The sequence below is a fragment of the Pteropus alecto genome, unplaced genomic scaffold (genome assembly GCF_000325575.1).
Source record: "Pteropus alecto unplaced genomic scaffold, ASM32557v1 scaffold7, whole genome shotgun sequence".
NCBI classification, from domain to species: domain Eukaryota; kingdom Metazoa; phylum Chordata; class Mammalia; order Chiroptera; family Pteropodidae; genus Pteropus; species Pteropus alecto.
The window spans coordinates 65,211,686-65,225,804 of NW_006494614.1; the positions used below are offsets into that span (position 1 = coordinate 65,211,686).

Genomic DNA, 14,119 nt, shown 5'->3' on the forward strand with positions numbered 1-14,119 from the left:
CTGGACGCCGAGCTCAATGTCACTGAAGATGAGTGTCAGGACTGCAAACACTGTTTAAAGATCTTAGAGCAAATGAATGAGGATGACAGCGGACAGCTACAGATGGAGCTGCGTGAGCTGGCATTGGAGGAGGAGATGCTGATTCAGGGGCTGAAAGATGTGGTAAAGAGCCACAAGACAGTGGCAGAAAAATCTTGAGACTTGCCAGGCTGAGGCTGGGGAGGAAGCTCAGTATCAGAGGGAAAACATGATTTGAATGACAGCAGCGGACCTGGATGATGGGCTGAAGAGCGTAGAAACCAGATTCGTTATACCCAGGCGCAGCTGGGCAAGCTGAGAAAATCAGTGTCTTCAAGGAGACCTTTAACATCTTCACAGTGGACAGTTTGGCACAGTTAGTAACTTCAGACTGGGTCGCCTGCACAGTGGTCCTGTGGAATGGAATAGGGCTAACACTGCTTGGGGCTGGACAGCGTTCCTGCTTCATGCCCAGACTGGTAAGATGGGTCTGAAGTTTCAGAGATATCGACTCATTCTATGAAAACCATTCACATTTGGAACCTTGGACAAAACCAAGGAGCTGCTGTTGTGTTGTTCCAGAGGGTTGGGGGAGGTATGGTTTTCCTGGGGCAAATTTCGCTCTGTGATAGTGGCTTTCCTGGGCTGTGTACAACAAACAGTTGAAAAAAGAGGTTGCAAAAAGTGAGGCACATTTTTGTCTTTCTTATAGGACGGATGTGGAGAAAGGTAAGATCGAAGACATAAGAGGCGGTGGCAGCTCCTGTTTCATCCAAACTCAGTTGAACTCTGAGGAACAGTGGGCAATAGTTCTCAAGTTCGTGCATGGTGAATCTTAGGTGGGGTCTTGCCTCACAATTTCATAACAAATGACTTTTTTCCTTAAAGAGATGCTTCTCTTAAAGGTTTAACCTTTGTTTGAAAAAAAAAAAAAACGCTTTAAAGTAAATTCAGGTAATATCAAACATGACATGTTTATAATACTCCCAAAATCTGTAAAACTACTTTATTTTAAAATATCATATGATAGTTTCCAGAGCTATGACATGCCATGTATAGCTACCAGCCTTTGTCAGAGTTTTGACTCTTAATCTTATGTCTTCCTTTCCCTCTCTCTCTTCAAAATTAAATTTGCTTTTTTAAAAAAGCTCAGTTGAGGGGGTGGCTCCATGGTTAGCACGTCTGCTTTACACACAGAAGGTCCTGGGTTTGCACCCAGGTGGAGCCACGGACCATACCCCGGGTGCGCCAGGCCCCAGGTGCGCACCACGAGCGTGTGGGAGGAGACGCCCCGCCTTCGGAGATCTGGTTCTTAAGGGGAGATGGCAACATCCATAGGTCAGGGGTGGAAGTGGGGGGAGGGAACTAAAGAGGGGAAAAGAAATGGGCAGAGAAACTAAATAAACATTAAAAAAAATTGAATCAGGATCATTGTTTTTTCACTGGATTTTATTTCTCTCAACTTCCTGCACTTAGAATACGAAATAGAAACTTCGTCTTCAACTTTGATGACAAGATTTTCAAGACACACAGTTGGATAATGTGAGAAAACATATAAGCTTTGCCTGGTCACCATGTGATGTGATCAGAAGCTTGAAATTTAACACTTCTCTTCACTGGGTTCTAGTACTGAGTGGCTACTCTGCTCCGTGTTAGAGATAAGAAATTGTGTCTGATACTGTTTGAGATATCTGAGAGATTTAATTATATGTAATAAAATTTGCTGACATCTGGGAAAAAAAGTGAGTAACCATTATCACCCAGGTAAGTGACTGTAGGATAAAGCATTTCTGCAGTTTGTATGTGGGTCCTGGCATGGAATAGTGGGATCTGTGTTACTTCAGCAGTAGTGTCTGTGACACTGCATGTGTGGGCACACCTTGTGTCTGTGAGACCTGCCACTATGCAGCTGGGACCACCTGCTGAGGGGACACATGACTCAGATGGGACATAGTATATGAAGACTGCCAGGTGCCAGGTTCCTACTTTCATGGACCCAGCCAGGTGGTCAAACATCAGTCTGGCTTTGAGGTCACAGCAGTGTGTCCCTGTCTCAGGTCAGCTCCCTCTTGAGAAGGGGCCACTGAGCCAGCTGCAGACCCTCTGCACATTGCCCCCAGGGCCATGCCTGTGTTGGAGGTGAACATTCAGGGCCAGGGCCTTCTGACCAGCTGTCTCTGCAAGTCCCACCCTAAATCACAGTCATTCGCCAACTCCGTGTGTTGCAGGGGCTCATCTCACCCATTGGTGTTGCTCTGAGACTCCTTTGTCTGGTCCCGGTTGTCTTCCTTTCCCAACCTGCTCAGGGCTTAAGGCAAGAGTCTACCCTGCTGCCTTCATCAAGAGGAAATGTGGGTTCAGTTACTCTTTCTCTCTCTCAAACCCATTGACCTGCAGCATCCCTGGCTGCCTCCTCATCACTGTCACGGGGAGAGTGGCTCTTAAGCATGTTCAAGCTTTCCCCACCCTAAAAACTGCTCCCTAGATCCAGAGCCCTGTCCTGTTCCTGCCCTGCCCTCAGGGTTCAACTTGAAGTCATGGTTTTTCTTTTCTTTTTCAATTTTATATTGAAAATTATATATACTGAGGAATGAAAACACACACACATACACACGCACACACAATTTGAAGAAAACAAAAACACGTACCAGTGGACCTACTTCTTAGCTCAAGAAATAGAACATAATCAGTATCCTACATGTGCCCTGCTCCGAGCACATGCCCCTGTGCTTACCCTCTCCGGGGTAACTATCATGCCGAATTGTGTCGATCACTCCTTTACTTCTCTATATAGTTTTATCACCTATGTATGTATTCTTAAACAACTATTGTTTAGTATTGATTGCATTGGGATTTTATGTTAATTAAATCATCCTATATGTATTCCTCTGTGTTTACTTCTGTTCAGCCTTACATTTTAGAGATTCATCCATGTTTATGTGTAGTGTAGTCATTCATTTTAGTTGCTGGGTAATAGTCCATCGATGAAGACAGTACAAGTGATTTAACCATCACCATTGATGGCTATTTGAGTTGTTTCTAGTTTATAGCTTTTATAGACAGTGTATCTATGCACACTCTTATCTTGGTTCACATATTTAGGAATTTCTCTAATACATCAAAGAGTAGAATTGCTAGGTCATAGGGTATCTGTAATATTTCATTTTTCTAGATATTGTGAAATCATTTTCCAAAATGGTTGTAACAATTTACTCTCTGATTCAAATTCAAGACTATAGCATTTAACTTATCTTCTAACTCAACTACGTTACATCTAATCTATATTATATATGCGTTCATCTATGTTACATATGTTTAAGGATATGAGATTATTCTGATACTTCCAATTCAAATTCAGGACTATTGCATTTTTTACTTATTTTCTCTCTTCTACTCTTATACATTGAGTGTCCTAGTTCACAAGGACCCAGAAGAAAATAGTATTAGAAATTTTCATAATTACTCACTTTATTTATCTAGTCTTTGTCTCTTGTTCCTAGCATAGAATTTCAAAAACACTTGGAATATCCTGAGTGATAAGAGTGTCTTGTTATGCTAATGAGCTGAGTCATTTTGGTCCTCTAGATAGTTTCAGGATGGGGACTGGTTATTGGAAAGACTAATCATGTGATTAGAAGGTTGGGACTTTGGGTCAGCCTGAACTCTGCTGGGTGGGGTGGGGAGGGGCTGGTGATTGAGTTCAATCATGTGGTCAGTGATTTAGTCAGCCATGGCTACAAAATAAAACCCAAATAAAAACTATGGAAACCGAGGCTCAGTGGAGCTTCCTGGTTATTGAACATATTGATGAGTTGGGAGAGCGATGTGCTCTGACTCCGTGAGAAGGGGTCATGGAGGCTCTGCTCTCCTCCACCCAGACCTCACCCTACACATATCCTTTATAATAAAATTGTAAGTATAGCTCTTTTCCTGATGTCTGTGAATCAGGCTAGTGCATTATTAGACATGAGGAGGTCATAGGAACCCCCAAATTTGTAGTCAGTTGGTCAGAAGTGTGAATGGCCTGGGGACCCTACTAATGGCTGTCATCTTAAGTTATAGAAATCTTGTGGAGGACTTTCTCCTTAAACTTGTGGAATCTGATACTAACTGGGTAGTGTCAGAATTGAACTGCAGTTCTCCACCTGGGGGTGAAACAGAATACCACATTACACACATAAAAGTCTCAGATTAAAAGTATTAATATGATTACCACTATTATGATATGAAACCAATTAAAATTTTTCCTTTAGCATGTATTCTTGTTTTTTTTTTATTATTTAAAAATTATTATACTATATATTGTCAGAGTATATAGTTATTACATATTAGACTCTTTCCTTCTTAACTCTCTTTTGGTCTTAGTTCTAAAATAATTATATATTTGATGCTCATCACCACTCATAATTTTGATGTCTCAGTTATGTTGGTTGTATGAAGCCCATTCTCTAGGATATAATTCAGGCAATAATTCAGAATAATATTGCCTGAAATTTTGCATGTTGATAGTAGTTTTTCTGTACCTTTTACCTGAAAGTCAGTTTTGCTAGGTATAAATTTTTCAGGTCACATTTTCTTTCCTTGAGTATCTTAAATAGAGAAATCCACTTTCTTTTGGCATAAAGTATTGCTGTCAAAGTCTGATGGTAACTTTTTTCCCTTCTGAGATTTTTTTTTTGCCTAGAAACTTCCATTTTAAGATTTAAAAAATTTCTCTAAAGTCTAATAAACTTATCAGAATATATTTTACTGTTGGCCATTCTGAGTGATTATTTTCAGAAATACCAAGTGCCTTTTCAATAAATAATTTCAAATATTTTTATTTCAGGAAAGTTTTCTAGAATTATAGTTGTAGTATTTGTTTTGTCATCTTGCTTTGGTTTTCTTCTTCAGGGACTCCTGTTATCTTTATGTTGGCTCTTTTATTTTTATTTTTTATCTTGGAATGTCTCAGTTTCTCTTCCATTTTTGAAGGACAGCTTTGTTTGATGTAGTACTCTTGGTTGATATTTTTCCAGAGAAGACATACAAATGGAGGACAGGTACATGAAAATATACTCAACACCATTAATTATCAGGGAAATACAAATTGAAACCACAGTGAGATATCACCTCACACCTGTGAGAATAGCTGTTCTCAAAAAGACAAGAGACAAGTGCTGGCAAAGAAGTGTTGTTGTCTGTTTCTCCCTTCAGATCTGTTGGTATCTGCTCAATAAGGTGCTCTGATGTTGAGCGCATATATATTTACAATTATTAATTCCTCTTAATGAATTGACTCTTTTATTATTATATCATGACTTTTGCCTCTTGTTACAGTTTTTGACTTAAAGTTTATTTTACCTAATATAAATATAGCTAACCTTGCTTTCTTTTTGTTTCTACTTTCATGGAATTTATTTTTCTATTCCTTCACTTTGAACCTACGTGTGCCCTTAAAGCTGAGATGAGTCTCTTATAGGCAGCATCTAGTCCATTCAGGCACTCTATGCCTTTTGACTGTAGAATTTAGTCTACTTAAATTTAAAGTAATTACTGATCGGTAAGGGCTTACTAATGCCATCTTATGAGTTGATTTCTGGCTGCTTTGTAGTTCCCTTGTTTCTTCCTCTCTTGCTGTCTTCCTATGTGAATTGATGATTTTCGATAGTGGTATTCTTTGATTCCCCTCTCTTTTTATTTTGTGTATCTACTGTAGGTTTTGCTTTGTGGTTACCATGGGGCTTACATAAAACTTCTTAATGCTATAATAGTCTATTTTTAACTGTTAATAACAACTTTGATTGCGTAAAAAGCTCTACCCTTTTATTCCTCTCCATTTATATTTCATTATTAAAATTTACATCTTTTTATAATGTATACCCATTAAAAAATTATTGTAGATATAGCATTTTTTTAAGATTAAAAATTTCAGTTTATTTTCCTTTCGAATATAGTGTTCGAAGTCTATACATAGAGTTCCTTTTGGAGGCAATTCAGGGACCCAGGCTTCTTTTATCTTGAGGCCCTGCCATCTTCTAGACTTGGTCAGCCATCCTATGGTGGCTGAAAGGTGCTGGACAATCTTTTAATTTGGAGTTTGGATGGGGTCCCTCAGCAGGTCTACTCTGAAATTCCGATGGTGATGCCAACCAAGTCAGGGAAGTTAGTAGAAGAAAAGTAGGAAAAGTGGACAGGACCAGTGGATTCCTGCTCAGTTAGAGAACAAGTCTCTCATCAGCCCCCTAGAAAGGCATCAACCATTTTCCCAAGTCCAATTGATCTGCATAGAATAGGGAAATGATTCCCAGACACTCTCAGATGAGAGGAGTCATGGCAAACTTGGGTAGGACGAGTTTACGTCCTTTGATCCCTTCATGGTTGCCAGAAAAGATGATGCAGGGCAAGGCAAATTTCCCCAAGTGATGGGGAGACCAAGCCCTGTACCAAGAGAAGAAGAGAGTCCTTTGCAGAGAATGTAGAAAGAATTCAACACACACTCCAAAGCTAGAGTCAAAAGGAAAGTTTATTAGAAAAGGGGTAACACTCCACAGAGTGTAGACTCCTCTCAGAGGCAGAGAATGAGAGGGACAGTGAGAGAGACAGAGTTAAGGCACTGAGAGAGATCTATAGTGTTTTTTTTTTTTATATGCTTGTCCTTTACCTTTTCTATTAGAGTTATGTGATTATCACATCACCATATTACAGTATTGGAGTATTCTGAATTTGACTGTATACTTACCTTACCAGTTTGTTTTATATTGCCACCTTTTCATTTTACCAATTTGGGTCTTGTAATTTTATAAGGAAGAACTCCTTTGAGCATTTCTTGTAAGGCAGGTCTAGTAGTGATAAACTCCCTCAACTTTTGTTTGTCTGAGAAAGTCTTTGTGTGGCCTTCATTTCTGAAGGACAGCTTTGCTGGGTGAAGTATTCTTCATCGGCAATTTTTTCTTCCAACATTTTGAATATATCATTTCATGCTCTCTTGGTCTGTAAGGTTTCTGCTGATTAATCGTTGGTAGCCTTATGAGGGAGGGTTCCCATGTATGTGAGGATTCATATGCCTAATAGAACTCTTCATAGTTGTCATCTTTAAAAAAATTGGCCTTTGGTGATTAGTTCATGCTGTCCCACTTACCTTTGATATCTCCACAACCCAGATGACAAGTGTTATTCATCCAATTAGTATTGTTGATACTGAAGCATAATAGTGTTGATTGTGTTGTAAATTTTAAAACTTCATATTTTCCTGATTCCTCAATATCCTCAAAAAACAAAACAAAACAAAACTGTGATGCGATGAGGCTGGTCCTTGTCAGAAGTTCCCTTTTTTCTCTCTCATGACTGAAACCTAGTAACAATCAATGCACCAATGAAATACCATCAAACCCTTTGTGTACTCCTCTCTGACCCCACATGAAGGCATTTACCCATGGCTCCTCAGCCTCTCTAGGCTCCTCAGCTGCTTTATGGAGCTTATTCCCTTGGCACTACTCCCATATGCCCCACTGTGAGATGTGCCATGCCTCTCTCTCTAGAAACTGTGAGTATAATAAATAATTTCATGTGCCTCTCTGAGTATGATTTCCACAGCCATGTTGAAGTAGTCTTTAAAGGCTCCACAAGGGGGACTTATGACTGTTTCTCCATTTGCAACACACCCAGTCCCTGTGTCAGTCTGTGCAGGGAAATCAACTATGTCCCTGTTCTTGTCCCTTCTTGGTGCACTTTATCTTTGAGTCCTGCTAAGCTCCCCTTTCAATCTTCTCCTCTCCAATTCTTCATTTTTTTTTAAATCTCAGATCCTCTAATAAACCTCCCCCAATTTTCTTTGGTATTGTGAGGTGATCAATTTTAATATTTCTTATCCTCAGCTCAATAATCTCAATAAGATCTTCATTAAAGAGAGAGGAAACACAAAAATGGAGATACAAAACATAAAAAGGACCATTAAGAAATGAAGAATACAATAATTGAAATAAAGAAAACATTAGTGGAAATCAACAGTAGACTAGATGAGTCAGAGGACTGAATCAATGATTTGGAAGAGAAAGTAGCAGAAAACACCCAATCAGAACAGCAACAAGAAAACAGAATCCAAAAAAATGAGGATAGTTTAAGGGGCCTCTGGGACAACATGAAGCATACCAACATTTTCATCATAGGGATATCAGAAGGAGAAGAGTAAGAGCGAGGAATTGAAAACTTATTTGAAGAAATAATGATGGAAAACTTCCCTAACCTGGTGAAGGATATAGACATGCAAGCCCAGGAAGCACAGAAAGTCCCAAACAAGATGAACCTGAAGAGGCCTACACCAAGACACATCATAATGAAAATGTCAAAGGTCAAAGACAAAGAGAGAATTTTAAAAGGATAAAGAGAAAGGAAGTTAGTTACCTACAAATGAGCTTCCATAAGACTGTCAGCTGTCTTCTCAACAGAAACTTTTCAGGCTAGAAGAAAATGGCATGAAATATTCAAAGTGATATAAAGCAAAGACCTTCAACCAAGACTACTCTACCCAGCAAAGCTATGATTTAGAATTGAAGGACAGATGAAGAGCATCCCAGACAAGAAAAAGCTGCAGGAGTTCATCAACACCCAACCAGCATTACAAGAAATGTTAAAGGGACTTCTTTAAGAAGATGAAAAAATATATGGTTAATAAAATGGCAATGACTACATATCTATCAACAATTACTTTAAATGTAAATGGATTAACAGCTCCAATTGAAAGACATAAAGTGGCTGAATGGATAAGAAAACAAGATCCTCACATATGCTGCCTACAAGAGACACACTGCAGATTGAAAGACACAAACAGACCAAAAGTAAAGGGATAGAAAAAGATATTTCATGAAAATCGAAACAAACAAAGCTAGGATAGCAATACTTGTACTAGACAAAATAGATTTTAAAGCAAAGGCTATAATAAGAGACAAAGAAGAACCCAGTAATCCTACTTCTGGGTATTTATCTGAAGAAACCCAAGACTCTACTTCAAAGAGACATGTGCATCCATTTGTTCATTGCAGTATTATTTACAATAGTAAGATATGGAGGCAGCCTGGGTGTCCATCGATGGATAAACGGATAAGGGAGAGGTGGTATATATATACAATGGAATATTACTCAGCCATAAAAAAGAATGAAATCTTGCCATTTGCAACAACATGGATCAACCCAGAGGGTGTGCGAGTGGATTAAGTCAGATAGAGAAATGATTTCACTTATATGTGGAATCTGAAGAACAAAACAGAAACAAAGTCATAAATACAGAAAATATTTTCATGGTTGCCAGATGGGAGGAGGTATGGGGGGATGGATGAAGTGGGGAAAGGATTAATATCCAGAAGTAGAATTACTGGATCATGTGGTAATTTTATTTTTGGTTTCTAAAGGAAATTCCACGCTGTTTTCCACAGTGGCTGCACCACTTTACATTCCCACCAACAATGCACAGTGCACAGTGCACCAGGATTCTCTTTTCTCCATGTCATCATCATCCACTTGTTATTTCTTGATAATAGCCATTCTAACAGGTGTGAGGTGATATATCATTGTGGTTTTGGTTTGCATTTCCCTGATGATTAGTGATGTTGATTGAGAACTTTTTCATGTACCTGTTGGACATATATATGTCTTCTTTAGAATAACATCTATTTAGTTCCTCTGCCCATTTTTAATCAAATTTGATATTAAATTGTATGAATTCTTTATATATTTTGGGTATTAACCCCCATGATATATATGATTCGGAGACATTTTCTTCCATTTTTTTAGACTTCCACTTCATTTTGTGTGTGGTTTCCTTTGCTGTAAGAAGCTTTTCAGTTTGGTGTAGTTCCATTGTTTATTTCTGCTTTTGTTGCCTTCATTCTGTTCTTAACATATACTGCCCTCAAGAAAGACTATGTTATCAGATCCTCATCTAAATAAATCCTCTATTTTATTAGAGCCTAACTGAGCTGGGGGAAGGGAAATACCAAACTCCGACTCCATGATTGGCATGTTAGTGCTAGCTATCGGCAGGAGGCCTCAGTTTCTTGCTATATGGACTTCTCTATAGGGCTGGTTGAGTATCTTCACAACATAGTGACTGACTTTTCCCAGAGTGAGTCATTCAAAAACATGAGGCAGAAGGTGCAATATGTTTTATAATCTAGGCTTGGAAGTTAACCATTATCATCCTTGCAATGTGCTATTATTTACACAGGTCAGAGCTATTCATTGTGGTATGAGTGAATACCAGATGTAAACACCAGGAGGTGAGGATCATTGGGGGCCATTTTGGGGACTGGGCACCACACCAACCTAAGGCTGGGTCCAAGATGAGCGACAAGGCACCAAATATTGACTTGCGTAGGGGAGAAGAAGCAAGCAAAGTAAGCTAGATGGAGAGTTCAGTGAGATGGGGGGAAATCAGTGTGTGGAGCTGCGGAGGTCAAGGGAGCCGAGAGTTCAGTATGGAAAGCATGGTAAACTGTGCTGAAATTTTCCAAGAGAGATCAAGTAAGATGAAGACAAAGAAGCATGTATTGAATTTGGAAACAGAGGCGACGAACATGGACTGTTGGAGACTGTTGGAGACGAAAGCGAGGCCGTAGTGGACTGAACATGAATATGGACATGAAGGAGTAGAAAGCAGAGACAATATTGGAAGAAGTTTGGCTTGTGAATGTTTGCAGTGCTATGAATGGAGGGGACTAAGCGGGTTTTATTTTAAAGGCAATAAACTAGAGGGAGTTTATTGAAGGAAATGATATGGTAGAAATGGCATCTACCATTTTTCTACGGAGAAAGGAGAGCACACACGAAAATGAAGTACTCACAGGTTTGAGGAGAATTCCTGAGGCCAGAGGGCTGTTATGCTGTGTGTTCCCTGATGAAGTGAAGATAAAGACTTCTGTGTGGGACCATTCTCATAGGGTAGAGTTGTGCCATGAAGAGGTTTTAAGAATGGGGCTCACTTTCTGGAAGGGAGACATGAGGACACCTGGAGACTGGAGAAAGTTGTTTTGAAACTACAATGAGATAACCACTTCCCCTCCCAGGATGGATATAATTTTTTTTTTTTTTAAGTGAGGCAACACTTGGTTGACCTCACAGATTGCAAGGGCCTTGTCAGCTTACAATGCCTTATTTTTTATTTTTTACATCTACAGCACCTGGTCCTCCTAGGCCCGACCTTGCTTCGCTTCCAAGATCAGATGGGATCGGGCTTGTTCAGGGAGATAACCACTTCCCCTCCCAGGATGGATATAATTTTTTTTTTTTTTAAGTGAGGCAACACTTGGTTGACCTCACAGATTGCAAGGGCCTTGTCAGCTTACAATGCCTTATTTTTTATTTTTTACATCTACAGCACCTGGTCCTCCTAGGCCCGACCTTGCTTCGCTTCCAAGATCAGATGGGATCGGGCTTGTTCAGGGTAGCATGGCTGTAGACTTTATATATAAAGGAAAGTAACAAGTGTTGGCAAGAGTATGAAGAAATCGGAACTCTTATTTATTATTGGTGGTAATATAAAATGGTCTAGCCAGTATGGAAAAGTTTGGCTGTTCCTTCAAAAGTTCAGTGTACAATTACCATAAAACCCAGGATTCTGGCCCTAAAATAATTAAATCGGGTACTCAAATAAATACTTGTACACGAATGTTTTTTTTTAGGAGCACTAGTCACAATTGTCAAAAGGTGGAAACAACTCATATATTCATCAATGGATGAATGGATCAACAAATTGTGGTATACACATACAATGGAATATTATTCAGCCTCAAAGAGGAATGAAGCAATATTACATGCTACAATGTGAATGAACCTCGAAAATATGCTAACTGAAAGAAGCTAGACACAAAGGTTCACGTATTGTTCAATTCCATTTGATTGAATTACCCAGAATAGGTAAATCCATAGAGTCAGAGGAAATTGGTGGTTTCCAGGGTCTGTGAGAGGAAAGAATGGGAGTGACTGCCAGTAGGTATCAGATTTTCTTTTGGGGTGATGAAATGCTCTGGAACCAGATAGAGGTGATGGTTGTATAACAGTGTAAATATGTGAAATGCTACTGAATTGTAACTTTAAAATGGTTAATTTAATGTTATTTGAATTTCAACTCGAGAAAAAAAAGAGAATGAGGCTAAGAGTAGAGTATACTAGGAGAGGATTCTTCATGGAGGATCTAAATTTTATTGTACCTTTTTTCATATTAACTGGGAAGAGATGTAATTAGTTCTAGGTTTTCAGAACTCTAATTCTCTCTAGCTGTCTCCAGCTCTTTCGTAGGTAATGTCAGCTGCAGAGTGTGTGGTCAGAAGTGAGGGTGGCTGATGTCAATGATGAGATTTGAGGGAGAGTATAGTGATTTCCTGTTTTCTTCCTGTGACCAGGAGCAGAGAGAAGGGTCCGGGGAGGATCTAGACCTCTGCTGCAGCAGAGAGGCCATCAAAGGGCACATAATCAGGAGCAAACATGAGAGCAGAGGCCTGGAGGTGAATTGAGTGAGGAGTTATCTGACAACTGGTTGCTGTTAGAAATGGCTGTGCTGGATGGAGGAAAAGTTGGGAAGATGACTCTCACTGTGGGCTAGTCTCAAAGTAGGGGTGATCAGTGGTAGATGAGTGGCAGAGGGGTCAGTGTGAGGACCAAGCAGAGTGAGCCAGGGAAATAAGGCATAGCGGGAAACAGATCTTTCCTGAGGGATGAGAAGATGCTGGGGCTTCTCGGAGGTCAGGCCTCTAGAGCTACACTGACAGGGAGTCCGCGGGAATAGTGACACACAACACAACACAATAGAATATGACATAACATAACACATCAGAGCAGGACATGGTGTCACTCAACTGTAGCAGAACAAAGATGAAGGACTGCCAGGGCCAGAGGAAGTCATGGGACAAACTGACTAGAATTGGGTCCCTCAGCCAAACCCCCAGGCCCTTAGCCTTGAGTAACCCACTTCCTTGTGATTACTGCAAAACCCTATCTCCTTGGGACTGAGGGCAGGAGCTCGGGACGGAGTCCAGGGTTATATCTGACATTGACCTCCTTGCCTCTTAAGCTCAAGTTGTTTTGAGAACTTGATGGTCTTCCAGCTGAGCCAATAGAGCTGATAGAGATTTCTGAGTACCCTCAGCCAGGCTTCCTGCCTTTCTGACCAGACTGGTCCCCATGTGACATGGGACATGAGTGCCCTCTTCACTTACGGAGCTGTGTGATTCTTGGCCAGGGACTGTTGGCCCCGTGGCCAGGCTGGGATGTGCATAATGGCCCTGTCTTCAAACAATGCATTCTTCACACAGTTTAATTCTTTTGCCTTTCTATGGCCTGGGAGGCTGGGAAGTCATATTGAATCTGGGAATAGGAGCCCTCTCATGAGGGGCTGACCTAAGAATTCTGGGGCAGGAGTTGGAAAGATGACACTTTCTGGAAAGGGATATGAGGCAAAGACCTCAATCTGAGACTGCAGCAAGAGAGCCTGCTGACCAGGGAGTGATCACAGTGACTCTCCCCGAAGGGGGTGGGATGGGTGCGGACCCTGGTGAAATGCAGAGGAGACTGCCACTATGGATCAGTTCCTTTGCAGTTTGGGCCCCAGCAGACTTGCATATCTTTGGCTGCAATTGCAGGATTTGCATGAAGCAGAATAGACACTTCATTGTTCCAGCTTCTCACCTCAAGCTTCTGAAAGGAGCCGAGAGCATAATCACATGCATGTTCAACATTCACAAAGCCCAACACACCTTCTGTAAGAGATGTGGTGTCCAGAGCTTCTACACTCCCTGATCAAACTCTGGAGGCTTTGGAATTGCCTCACAATGCCTGGGTATCTTGCTGTTGCTAGCCTTGAGTGTTTTCTTTTTGGTTTCCCTTGATTCTGCTCACGCCACAGCAATAGGCCATTCATTAACTGTCTTCAGGTATCCTTTAAGAGTGTGTCATTTGTTTCCTACAGGAACACCGACCCATAGCTTATTTATCTATTCTTTGGAAACATTTGTATTAGATTGGAGTTAATTCCTCATTGAATATTTGCTAGAACTCACCAGAAGATCCATCTACATCTGAAATTTTCATTGTGAGAATTAAAAAAATAATAATAATTCGATATCATAAATAG

General features: G+C 40.3%; 1 pseudogene; it reads left to right on the forward strand.

The window, feature by feature from the left end:
• Positions 1 to 1,205, forward strand: LOC102895731 (annotated as a pseudogene).
• Positions 1,206 to 14,119: the final 12,914 nt, after the last annotated feature.